This window comes from Marmota flaviventris, chromosome 16 (assembly GCF_047511675.1).
Source record: "Marmota flaviventris isolate mMarFla1 chromosome 16, mMarFla1.hap1, whole genome shotgun sequence".
NCBI classification, from domain to species: Eukaryota; Metazoa; Chordata; class Mammalia; order Rodentia; family Sciuridae; genus Marmota; species Marmota flaviventris.
In genome coordinates this window covers 23,346,492-23,358,574 of record NC_092513.1, presented here as the reverse complement: position 1 = coordinate 23,358,574, position 12,083 = coordinate 23,346,492, and the positions used below count along the sequence as shown (strand labels likewise).

Here is a 12,083-nt window from a genome sequence, read left to right as displayed (position 1 = left end):
TGCATGCCAGGCGAGCGCGCCACTGCTTGAGCCACATCCCCAGCCCCTTAAGTATACTTTATAACTACCCTAGGATTAGGACAGAAGTGGCACCTAGTAACTGAAAGCAGCAGATGGGGAATGAGGGAGGGCACTGGTAGGGGTCCTGGATAACAAGATTGTTGAGGAGCAGAGACTTACTTGACCTCTAGGCATTGGCTAAGAGGCTTAGCCAATGGTTGAAAACATTTAAATGGCTGAAAACACAGTTGCCACTATATAAGCAGTGGAAGGGGCAGCAGCTATCTCAGGGGAAAATCCAGGTTCCCTTAAGTAAAAAGGTAAAGGGAACCTGAAAGGAAACACAGTACACTGCTGGAGAAGAGGCTGAACTTGTAGGAAATATCATTTGCATAAATAAATAGATGATGTGGTAGACAGATTTTAACATAGACCCATATGATCCCTTGTGTGGTCCTGTCCCCTTGAGTGTAAATGAGACCCGTGATTTGCTTTGGGCCTTGTGTGCTTATGTGTACATGATTATGTTACAAAAGACTGTAACCAACCCAGGCTTAGTGACACCTGTTTATAGTCCCAGTTCAGGGTTGAGGCAGAACTTCTTGAGTTAGGGCTGGCCTGGAGATACTGTGCCTTAAATTTTTTTTTTTTTAAAACAAGTAACCAGTGTCCTGATCAGACTACCCGGTTTACTGATTCTGAAGAAGCAAACTGCTATATTGTGAGCTTCCCTACAGAGAGGACAACATAGCAAGGAAATGAAGGGGCCTCCAGGTGACAGCTGTCAAGGAACTGAGGCCCTCAAACTTGCAACCTGCAAAGAACTAAATGCTGTCAACAACTACATGAGCTTCGGAACAGATTTTTTTTCCCCAGTAGAGCCTTACTTTTCAGAGGCCCTACCTAAGCCTTGCCTGGACTCCACAGAAATTATGGGACAATAAATGTGTTCTTTCAAACTCTTCTATTCATGGTAATATTGTTATATGGCAGTAGATAATACAGATGGAACAGAAGACTTTCAGTGATAGCAATGTTATCCAATTTTAAAAACTCTTCTGAAGTATAATACTAAGGAATCACATACTGATGTCTTACCAAATCATTTTTAATGATCTGTCAGCTGACAGATCTTCCTTCAATTTTGTTGAAAGCAAAGGATTGGAAACATTGGACTTGCAAAATAATTTAATGCCCATTCACTAAGGTGATTTACTTTCTCAGCACAGACACCAATTTTTGAAATATCCCTTTGGACTTCCCTGGAGGTTTTACAGTCTTGGGTCACTTTAGTAATTGGTGAGAATTTTGATTTTCTTTGCTAAGGTGTGAGGACAGGTTTGAAAGATGCAGTGTCCGCAGCTGCCTTCTCAAGTTGAGCAATTTTAGAAAATAGTACCTATGATAGTGGACGATCCGGAAATGAATTCCCTTAGAGGGAACACTAGTTTGAAGACTATATGGTTTTCTGGTAAAAAAGGGAAAAGAATTCAGGCTGTGATGGAGAGGACAGAATGCGGCAGTGTGTGTGAAGAGCAGGGTGTGTGTATGTAGTTGTTTCTGGGCAACACAATCTAAGAAACGACTTAGAACTGTCTAAATTAATCTTGGAGGGACCCCGACAGAATTATTTATTGCCAGGTGAAAACAAAAGAAACAAATACCCCCCCACCCCCATATAATTCGTGTTTTCTGGAACTTTTAAAACATTTATTATTACTATTTTTTTTGCGTTGCTTAGGATGATCTCAGGCCCTTGAGCATGCTAGGCAAGCGCTCTACCACTGAGCGACACCCCCAATCCTGAAATACAAAAGAAATGCATTCATCTTATGAAATTGCCAATACAGAGAAGTGTAAGATCAAAAGTAGAGTTTATGGCCTTCCCCACCCAACAGCAACCTGATTAATAGGAAGTGTAGAGGTCTCCCTGGTCGCTCCCAACAACCATTTAAATTTCGTGACACCTGGCAAGGTTTCTGAACGTGTAATTCCTTGACACTGTCCTGGGCACCTGTCGATTTCATATACCGTTGGAATTCGTGATTTGGAGCTGGTGGAAAGGGAAAGGGATGGAAGATACAGACGGTCGCCAATTTCTTCCCAAAGTAAACCGCTACGACTACCCCGAGTTAGTGCTTGGCTGTTAACGTCTCTTAAGTCCTCGCAGGTCTTCGAAACAAAACCAAACCCCAAGAGGCCGTGCTGACCGCTCACCATAAGCAACTTACTGGACGCCGAGATCTCTCGCGCGGCTTGGTTTACTCTTTTGCAAAGAGATGCCACGCTCTGATGACCAACCCCTAGAGCCGCCTCTCAGTCCACCCAAACAGAGCAGCGCGCTCGGCCAGGGCGGGTCCTGAACGGGACTCGCAGCCGCTCGCGGACAGGCGCTGCCCCGCGGGCGCCTGCGCAGAGCAACGCTCCCCTCTCTCGGGGCGGGAGGCGGGGGCAGCCGGGAGAAAGGAGAGCTGCAGGGGAAAAGGGCCAAACCCTGAAATTACCCGGATGTGGTCTCCGCGCGCGCATGCTCAGTGTCTTCTCGACAAGTTGGCAGCAACAACACGGCCCTGATCGTCGTCGCCGCTGCGGTAACGGAGCGGCTCGGGTGACTGAGCCCGCGTTCACGCCCGCCCGCTCTCCTCAGGAGGGTCTTCCCACCCTCGGTTCGGCTTCGCTGCCTTCCAGGGGCAGGAGCGAGTGAGGGGAGTCGGGCGCCCCAAGAGAGAGAGGCCCCCCGCCGCGGGGCGGCCCGGGAGCTCGCGGCGGCCCGGCCCGCGCGGGCAGCGGCGCGGCGCCGAGGAGGGCGGCCTGCTCCGGTCGCCTCGGGGCGGGGGTCGAGGAGCGCTCCGGGCCGCCGGGGGAAGCGACGGGCGCGGCACATCCGCTGACGAGCAGCGGCGGGAGAGTGAACTCTCCTTGCCAGCGCCCGAGCCCAGGTAACCGCGCCATGTCCCCTCCCCTTCCCCCGCCGGGCCCGCGCGCCCCGCCCGCGTCTTCCCCGCCCCGGGGCGGGCTCCGGGCGGCGGCGGGGAGCGCGCGGGCCCGGTGGGTCCACCGGGAGCGCGAGCGCTGCCACCGAGGTAGATCCCGGCGCCTCTAGTCCCTCGGGTTTCGAGGTCGGTCCTGCGGCCCCGAACTCCGCTTGCAGTTTGTCGGACTATCTGTTTGCACTCGAACGGGGACTCCTGCGGCAGCCGCAGCTCCTCTTTGTTGTTCTTGAGTAGTTTCGCTGTCGCCCAGGCGCAGCACTTTAGGTCAGTTGGAGTGTTTGTTGCCCAGGTCTAAATGAAAGTAGTAAATGGTTTATCTTTTTATTTTTATTTCTCAAGCAGATTTTTGTTTTCTCTTTGTCCCTTACTTTTTCTTTCTGGTTGTGTCATTCCAGTTTACATTTCTGGCTTTGATTTGTTTACTTTTTGGGTATTGTGGGTGATGGCGGCATGCAGGAAACATTCTTAGCACCTTAACCGAACCTCCTCCTGTCTCTAGTAAAACGTGTCTTCTAATAAATGACGCAGTTTATCTTATTGTTAGGACCACATGTACAGAGCGTAAAAGTGGTGTAGGATGGAGGGCGTTGGCTGTTAGGATTTCTCAGGCTAGATTTCAAAGATAGGAGTGTGTATAGTTAAGTTGAAAGGTTCCTTTGCAGGTGTAGAGAGGCTTCAAAAGCCCTGTCGTAGATTGATTACCCATCCACCACCCCCACCCCCCCGAAAATTTTTGTTTTTAAAAGACACGTTTAGTTTTAATTCATTTTGAAATCAGTTTCTTAGTGCCTTTAGTTTTTTACCATAGTTTAAGGTGGAATTGACAGGTTTTTTTTTTTTTTAAAAGCGATAATAACTATAACAAGATAAGAAAGGAATCATTTTAAGCATCCTGAATTCTGCATGCTTGTAGTCTTGGCTAATTTTTAACAACCTTTGGCTTTTGCCAGATTTAGCATCCTTTTGGTCTCAGTAGCAGCTTGATTATTCCTTGTTTTAAGAAGTAGGTTCAGTACTTTTTGCTGGCAGAAACGATGTAGTTTTAATTGAAAAATGCAGGAATGCGTAATTTCATAAAGTAATTGGATGTTGAACACTGTTTTTGAATTATTTTTGTTGTAAATTTCACGAGTTGTCTTTGCCATACAGTACTAAGACTATAGATTATATATTTCAGTTGACATGTAGTGTATGAAGTTCTAAAGTGTACCTTTTTCCTTTTTTTCCGCCTGTAAGGACTTTATGGAAAGTTCTGATATGATTAGTACATGATACTACAAATTGTAATTAACATTTTAAAAATGTGGTTTCTACTTTTCTACTTACTGTTTCTTTCATAATGCTGTTATGATTTTGTTTCCTTGAATGTGTTTGTTACAGAACAAATGTAGTAGAGGCAGAAGATCAAGAATTTATGATTTGTTGTAGCATTAGGTGGTGATGAATTATGTAGGTTTAAGTTATTGGAATTAAAACTAAAAGCCTTTCTAGAAAAAACTGATGTAACATTTTATGAATCTATTAATAAAGTGGCCTTTTTTTTTTCTTTCAAGGTTTTTGGGTTGAGTTTGCTTTAAAGAGGCATTACATCTTTCTAAAAAATTTTGCAGTCTACTTCTCTGTTTACCTAAGTACCCTCAATGTAAATCTTGAGGTTAGAAACAACTGCAAATCTGTTTTAGAATTAATGAAAATTTGTGCTGAGAAAGTCACCTTGAAATATTTTGCAATAAATTTTATATGGACCATTGACCTTTTATGTTGCCTTTGCTGCTTAAAGCAATTCTGCTTACACTAAAATGCATCAAGTCTTTTTGGAAGTCAGTGCTTCACTGAAGCTACATTTTAGTTGAGGTGTTTCTCTGTGTAATTTCTTTTTCTGCATTTCCCTTCAGACTCCCCCTGCACTCCCCCCCCCCCAAAAAAAAAGTAAGTAGTAGACATTAAACTAATTTATGCACCTCAGCCACACTCCAGCTTTTCCATTTGAAAATCCCCCATCCCCCCATTGAGCCAGTGTTAGTGACATTGTTAGACATTATTCTGATTGAACTGAATTTCTGGGGCCTGTAGTTGGGCTGTTAACTACAGAATTTTCAGGGTTCATTATATTTAAAAGGCATATTTAGTTTTGCCAAAATATTTTGCCTAATTTGATGAGAACAAATGTTATTTTTCTGTTGTTTAAACTTTATCTGTTTTTCACTTCTATTTTGTTCATGCCCCCCCCCCCCCATTTTTAATTTATTGATTTTAGACTTTTTTTTTTTTTGTATTGGAGATTGAACCCAGGGATACTTTACCACTGAGCTTCATTACCTGTCTTTTTTTTTATTTTGAGAAAGGGTTTGCTAATTTGCTGAGGCTGGCCTTGAAGTTGTGGTCTTCCTGCTTCAGCCTCCTGAGTTGCGGGGATTATAGGCCTGTGCCAATACATCTGGCTCTTTAAGCATGTTATAGTGGCCATTTCAGTACTTGTTGTACATATTTGGGTTTCATTTTTCCTTAGAAGATTGTGTTGTTAGGTAGAGTTTTGTTTTGCTTAAAATGATGAGGAATGGTGACTGAAGTGACCCTTAATCATGTATAAACTAGTTGGACAAAAATGGTTTTATTGATTTGTTTTCTATGCTAATGAAAGGGAGCTAGGCCAGGATAGTGCAGCATTTTGTACAATTTTGTTAAATTACCAATTTTTAGGCTTTTTGCCCAACAGTTGATGTGTACAGATAGTTTATTTGAGCTACTTTGAGTATAATATTGTGTGTATCATGAAAACGCAAACATGATAATTAGATTAAGAATTTTTGCATATTTTTTTCTTATTTTAAAGATGTGTAATTTGGTGATGACTGAATTCCAGTTTCTCAGGAACAAAATATTTTAGGTTGTGTCACCTTGATATTATTACATGGCGTAATTGGCATCTAGGAAATTTTATTTTAAACACAAAAGTTAAAATTAGGGTAGGCTTTCATATGTAAAACTAAGATGGTAGGTGGTCAGAGTCTTATAATTTAAGTTTTGGTGCAGCTTGGTAACTTGGTGCAGCAAATTATAGGTTAGACAGGTAACTGGTTAAGATGGTCTATTATATCTTAATCAATTTAAAGTTGGTTATAATCCAGTGTTAGAGATTGAACCCATGTCCTCATGATGCTATGCAAGTGCTCTACCACGGAGCTATATCCCCAGCCGCCCCCCCCCCCCCCCTTTTTTAAACCTCAAGGTTTAGGGCAGTGGCTTTCAATCTTGGCTGCGCTTTGAGATTTTTTTGGAGAGCTTTACAGAACACTGATATCTAGATTCATCTCTTAGAAGTTTTGATTTCGTTAAACTTGGTTATTTTTGAGAAAGCTCCTGCTAAGTTGTTAGGGCCTTGCTGAGTTGCTGAAACTGACTTTGAATTTGGGGTCCTCCTGCCTTGGCCTCTCAAGCTGCTGACATTACAGGTGTGTGCCACCCTTCCTGGCCAATTCAGGTCTTTTTCAAGTAAAAATGTATTTTAAATTTTTAAATTGTGTGGGGAGCCATTCTCACACGTGACTGGGCAACTCCCGGTTTGGGTCTGAGGCGCTCTGGCTAAACTGTGTAGGAGCTTTCCCGACCCTCTCCTGGTGCGAGAGCCTGTCCGTGTGGGGGTGTGACTTGACCACTGACCCTGACTTTGGAGTGCTGCCCCCCTCAACCTTCATTGGATGGAATTCTCCCCTGAATTTCTTGTTCCCCAATAAAAGGCTACTCCCTGGCGTTCTCTCTCTCTCTCTCTCTCTCTCTCTCTCTCTTGCTAGCCCTGAGTAATCCCTGCTGCCCTACCGGGTGGTTCGGTGGTTCGAGGTGTGAGTTAGAGGGCCATCTCGGACCTGGTCATAGAAAAAGGTAACTGAGACTGTGTGTTTTATTTCGATCTCACTAGCTAACTTTTATGACAAGAACCTCTTTAATGAAACCAGTGCGCTGGTCGCATGGTGGAAAAATTGAATTAAGGATATTTAGCAGTGATATTTGCTAGTGAATTTTAAAGCATTTTATAACAATAGGTGGCTGGGTGGTGTAACAATTGAGTCTTTTGACTGAAAGGATGACAGTAGTGCTTAATGAGCTAAACTAAGCAATGAATCATTGAACATAACCACACTAAATGCATCTGTGCCATAGATATCCCCTGCTAAAATTAGTTGATGGAATAATTTTTTGTATATCGATGTTGAAATGAAGGGACTGACCAATTGTAAAGAAAAATGACACGATTTCTTTGTGATCATTTAAATTAGTTGTATATATTCATGATATTGTAATATGTTTCACTGTCTTTTTGGTAATTTGTAGAAGTGAAGTTTGTAGACCAGATAAGTGCTTTGTAAAACTATTAATATACTACTGTTGTTTCCAATTACATATCTGCGTGAGGTACATTTTCTTTATATACTTTAACCAAAATGCCATCACAGCAGATTGAATGCTGAAGCAGACAGGAGAATCCAGCTGTCTTCTCTTATGCTAGACACAAGAAATTTGAAAGATGTAAAACAATGTCACTCTTATTACTAGTTTTTTATTTGTTTTGGAAATGATTTTTCATAAAATTTATTTGTATTAACATGTAATAGGTTTATTATTTTTAAGTAGACTATAAAATCAATACCTAAAATTTTGTTTTAATTTGTAATATGATAAATAGCAGTGTAATTTACATAAACAATAACTAATTTGGATCCTTAATAATTATGAATGTAAACAAAGGGAACCTAGACCAGAGTTTGACAGATGCTGTTTTAAAGTAACTTCTTAGAAAAAAAAAAAAAAGATAATACTTCTATGTTGTCAACTGAATTACTGATTAGGAATGTTAGTGATTCAAATTTTTTGTTTAGTTATTGTGTATTAGGAAACATGTAGCAGTCAAATTTAAGTAAAAAGGGGACATTTGCTTGGCCTGGAAATAGAGCTAATTTCAGACTGCTAGATCCAGAGTCTGAATTAATATCAAGACTTGTCTGATGGCTTTGCTTTCCTCTCTGTAGTTTTAAATCTCAGGTAGTTCCCAGGCTAACTACTCCCGGTTTCAAGTTCTGTATAAAGAGGTCTTCTTCCATCCCCTTCTGTAGTTCCATCAGAAGTTCTTGAGCTGTGTCATCTGACTTGGGGTTCTTTTCCATCTCTAGGACAACTGTGCGATCAAGGGTTGGCTCTGGAGAGTCAGATTGGGAATTGTCCCACCCGGCCAGATGGGGAGACTCTTGGAAAATTAGACTTTTGTTACAAAAGAGGAAATTATGCTGGCAGACAAAAACAGACGCTAGCTTTAGAACTTTTAGCAACTTCGAATTTATTAATCAGAAAGTGATAATTTTTAAATAAGGTTACTTAAAGTAAAGCTTGTATAATGACATTTAGATCTAAGACTCTTGGGTAAGGAAAAGCATACCTCTCAATTTGTCCCTTGTAGTTTATCTTAAAAGTTACCACAGGGCTGGGCATATAGCTCAGCTGGTAGAGTGCTTGCCTCACATGCACAAGCCCCTGGATTCAACCCCCAGCACCACCAAAAAAAAAAAAAGTTACCACAGAAACATTCTTTTGATTGCTTTGCTTGTATTATTAATTTTTTGTGCTCTTGGAGGTTCTTGCCTGCCCTCCATTTGGTGAATTTCAGTTGTCTAGAATCTTCGCTGTAACTTGTGCTTTTTTTTTTGAACAGCTTTTTTTTCTCTGCTTGTAAAGCCTATGCTTAAAATTTTATCCTAGTGATATTTCACCAGGCAGCCTTTTTCCCCCTCCTTAAAAACTCTTTTAAGCACTTTTCTCAAATATTCCCATATTACATGGTTTCTTAATAACTGATTAAAATCCTTATGATTTCTAGAAAATAAAGTTTGACATAAATAATACAGTAAAGTCAAGAGGAGACTAACACTTGAGAGATGTCATCATTCATTAACTAAAACTTGGGAATTTTCATGAGAGCCTCTCAGGCCTGTACTCTGCCTGTTTAATTTTATTGAGTGTCTTAATGAGTTTGATTATCCAGCTTCATAGTCCATGAATTAGTTTTTATACCTGTGGTCAACAATTGGCAGTTTACAATTAATACCACAGTGAGAGGAAGAACAAATGATAGGAAGATAAAAGAACAAACTTCTCTCTTTTGCTGTCTTGACTTTATTAATCCTTATTATGATTTTGTCTTTATTTTCTGTCTCATCTTTGTCAGTGGCTTTCAATTAGGCCTAACTTCTCTAGTAAGCTCTTCAAAGTCAGCATATCTAAAACTGATTTTGTTATATACCTTCTTTAAAAATTTATTTTTTCATTATCATTTATTTAGCCTATTTAGAAAATGGGTTGTCTTTTGAAAATCTCCCATTTTCACCCCATAGTCAATTTGTTAAAGAATCCAGTCTGTTCTACTTATAAGTGTATCACTTTGTTTCCACTGCTCATGCCCTTGATCTAGGCCTTTATTACTTTTTTCATCATTGTCTCTTGTTTTTCTGATTCTTTTTCCAAAGCTATTTTCCATGTAGTCACTTGTTTCCTTTCTTCTATAAATCTGATGCTGTTATTCATCCTCTTTCCTAACATGAACCTACTCTTGACAAAATATTTGACTCTTTTTCCTCTATGCTTTTTTCTCTGTGATTTTCCTTTAGCGTGGCAAATTCTTATTCACATATGGTAGTCATTAGTACTCTTTGACCAATATTCTGATGGCTTTCTTCTGGCACGTGTTAGAATTGCACTTCTTTGTCTCCCTCACCAACCCTCCCACTTGAAATTAGTCATGGCCCCAAGTTTCTTATCTTGGTACTATTGACTTTGGGCTGCCAACTTTAGGCTGGATAATTTTTTTTTTTTTTTTGGTGAGGAGCCGGGGGTGCCTGCTCTCTTAGTCATTCCCCGCCTAGTAGTACTCTTGCCTCTCACCTCTCCCTTCCAGTTGTGACTCTCAGAGTGTCTACAGGTACTGCCAGATGTCCCTTGAGTGACTGAGTTGCCCCTAGATGAGAATTACTGGCATGGCCATTTGACTAACCCAGTCAAATTTGAGCATAACTAATAGTCTTTAAAAGACAGTGTATGAGCTGTCTTATTCCTTCCCTCCTATTTAAGGACATATGTAGAGTTGGAGCCTCTATCAGTGTAATCCCTAAAAGAGATGACAGTGAACAGTGCCACCAGGTGATCTGTGATGAACAATTAGCATAAGCAGAAAATAAAATCTTTGTTTTAAGCTATTGATGATTTTTTTTTTCTCTTTTGCTATTGATGAATTGGGGGTTGGTTGTAACTAACAAAACCTGCTCTATCCTGATATTATGATGAGACTTAGTTTATCTATAACCCTTTCATGCTTTCTCATTTATAGTTGCAAATCTCTTGAATTATACATCTCTTTTAGCTTTTTTTTTTTTTTTTTTTGGTGATAATATGTTTAGATATTCTAGATAAGGTTTTCTTTCCTTTGGGTGTGAAGATTGAACACAAGTTCTTTGTTATTCAAAGGACACATTCTACCATTGATACCCCCATCCCCAATATCAGTAGCCTGCCTACCCCCCCCCCCCAAAAAAAAAAAAAAAAAAAAAGGAATCTCATTGTATTGTTCATACTGGTCTTAACTTCTGGGCTCCAGGAATGATTGTCCATCCTCAGCCTCTTGAGTCCCTGGGACTATATGCATACATCCATGCTGACCAGTATCAGTAATTCTTTTTTTTTTTTTTTCTTTTTTAGTACTTGGGATTGAACTCAGGGGCACTTAACTACTGAGCTACATCCACATTTCCTTTAAATTTTTTTTTTTTAATTTATTTTTTAAAAATTTGAGACAGGATCTTGCTGAGTTGCTGAGGCTGTCCTTGAACCTGTAATCTTCTGAATTACTGGGATTACAGGTGTGAGCCATCATGCACAGCCAGGATCAGTAATTTTTAATGGAGTTGTAATTTGTCCTGAAGGGGCATTGTGGTCATTTGTGAGAGCTTCATGGCTGGGGTCTGGGGGAGACAGTGAAGAATTATCTTGCATCCCACAAGCCTTTAAAATGTCCCAGAAATTTGTGTAGGAGGAAATTAGTCTAGAATTCAATTCTGTCTTAATATATATCCAATTTTCTAGGAATTAAATTTTCTTAATTCATTTCCTCTTTTTATTTTTCATGGTGCTGGGGATTGAACCCAGGGCCTTGTGCATGCAAGGCAAGCACTCTACCAACAGAGCTATATCCCCAGCCCTTTAACTCAGTTTCTTAATTAAAATTCTTTTCTTTGGAACTTTATCAAAAGTTCACTGTTTGGGACAGTCTGGGTCACCAACACATCATTATATATATAAGATAAATATATCTTAGAAGGTCTGAATTTGTAGCTGTCATATTTATGATTCTGTATTTAAATGCAAGCATTTAAACTTCCTGCTTTCTTTTCTTTTCTTTTTTTTTTTTTTTGGTGCTGGGGATTGAATCCAGGGCTTTGGGCATGCTAATCATGTACCCTACCACGGAGTTACATCACCAGTCTCTAATTTCTTTAGTATACATTGTAAGTTAGTTGATATGCCTGCATATTGAAATATACATTTTTATTGTATATTGATCTTTTCATCCTTGAACTTACAATCAGGACATTGCTAGATTTTTAAAAATAGGTATAAGTAAGTTAGAATTTTTCATTTTTTTGGGGGGTGGGGGAAAGGTACCAGGGATTGAACTCGGGCACTAGACCACTGAGCCACATCTGTAGCCCTGTTTTGTATTTTATTTAATGACAGGGTCTCACTGAGTTGCTTAGCACTTTGCTTTTGCTGAGGCTGGCTTTGAACTTGTCATCCTCCTGCCTCAGCCTCCTGAGCTGCTGGGATTATGGGCTACCACAAGAGAGCTACTGAGGCGGTATAAATAATTTGTTACAAAAATGGGATATGGTCTGATACAGTTAAGTACCACTCTCTGGTTTTGTTTGCCTATCTTTGTGGTGTTTTGCACATGATAGATTCAGTGTTTTTGTTGAGTTGGTCAATTTATGGTTTCAAGATTGCTTTTATGTTGTATTTGATTACAATATTAAGTCTTGTAAAGTGGGCAGGGCA

The 12,083-nt window shown here is 40.3% G+C and overlaps 1 protein-coding gene and 1 long non-coding RNA gene across 3 annotated transcripts in view; one reads left to right on the top strand and one right to left on the bottom strand.

Moving 5' to 3' along the window:
- Positions 1 to 1,601: 1,601 nt before the first annotated feature.
- Positions 1,602 to 2,737, bottom strand: LOC114103364 (uncharacterized). The gene is made up of 3 exons (XR_003584657.3): positions 2,505 to 2,737; positions 1,903 to 2,053; positions 1,602 to 1,803 (listed from the first exon to the last, which is right to left on the bottom strand). It is a non-coding gene; the product is annotated as an uncharacterized lncRNA (long non-coding RNA).
- Positions 2,738 to 2,766: 29 nt separating this feature from the next.
- Smad4 (SMAD family member 4) overlaps positions 2,767 to 12,083 on the top strand; it is a 54,215-nt gene continuing 44,898 nt past the window's right edge. For both annotated transcript variants that reach the window (XR_011704797.1, XM_027949035.2), the window contains exon 1: positions 2,767 to 2,939. The gene's annotated coding sequence lies outside the window, so the exon portion shown is untranslated. The remainder of the gene's footprint in view (positions 2,940 to 12,083) is intronic.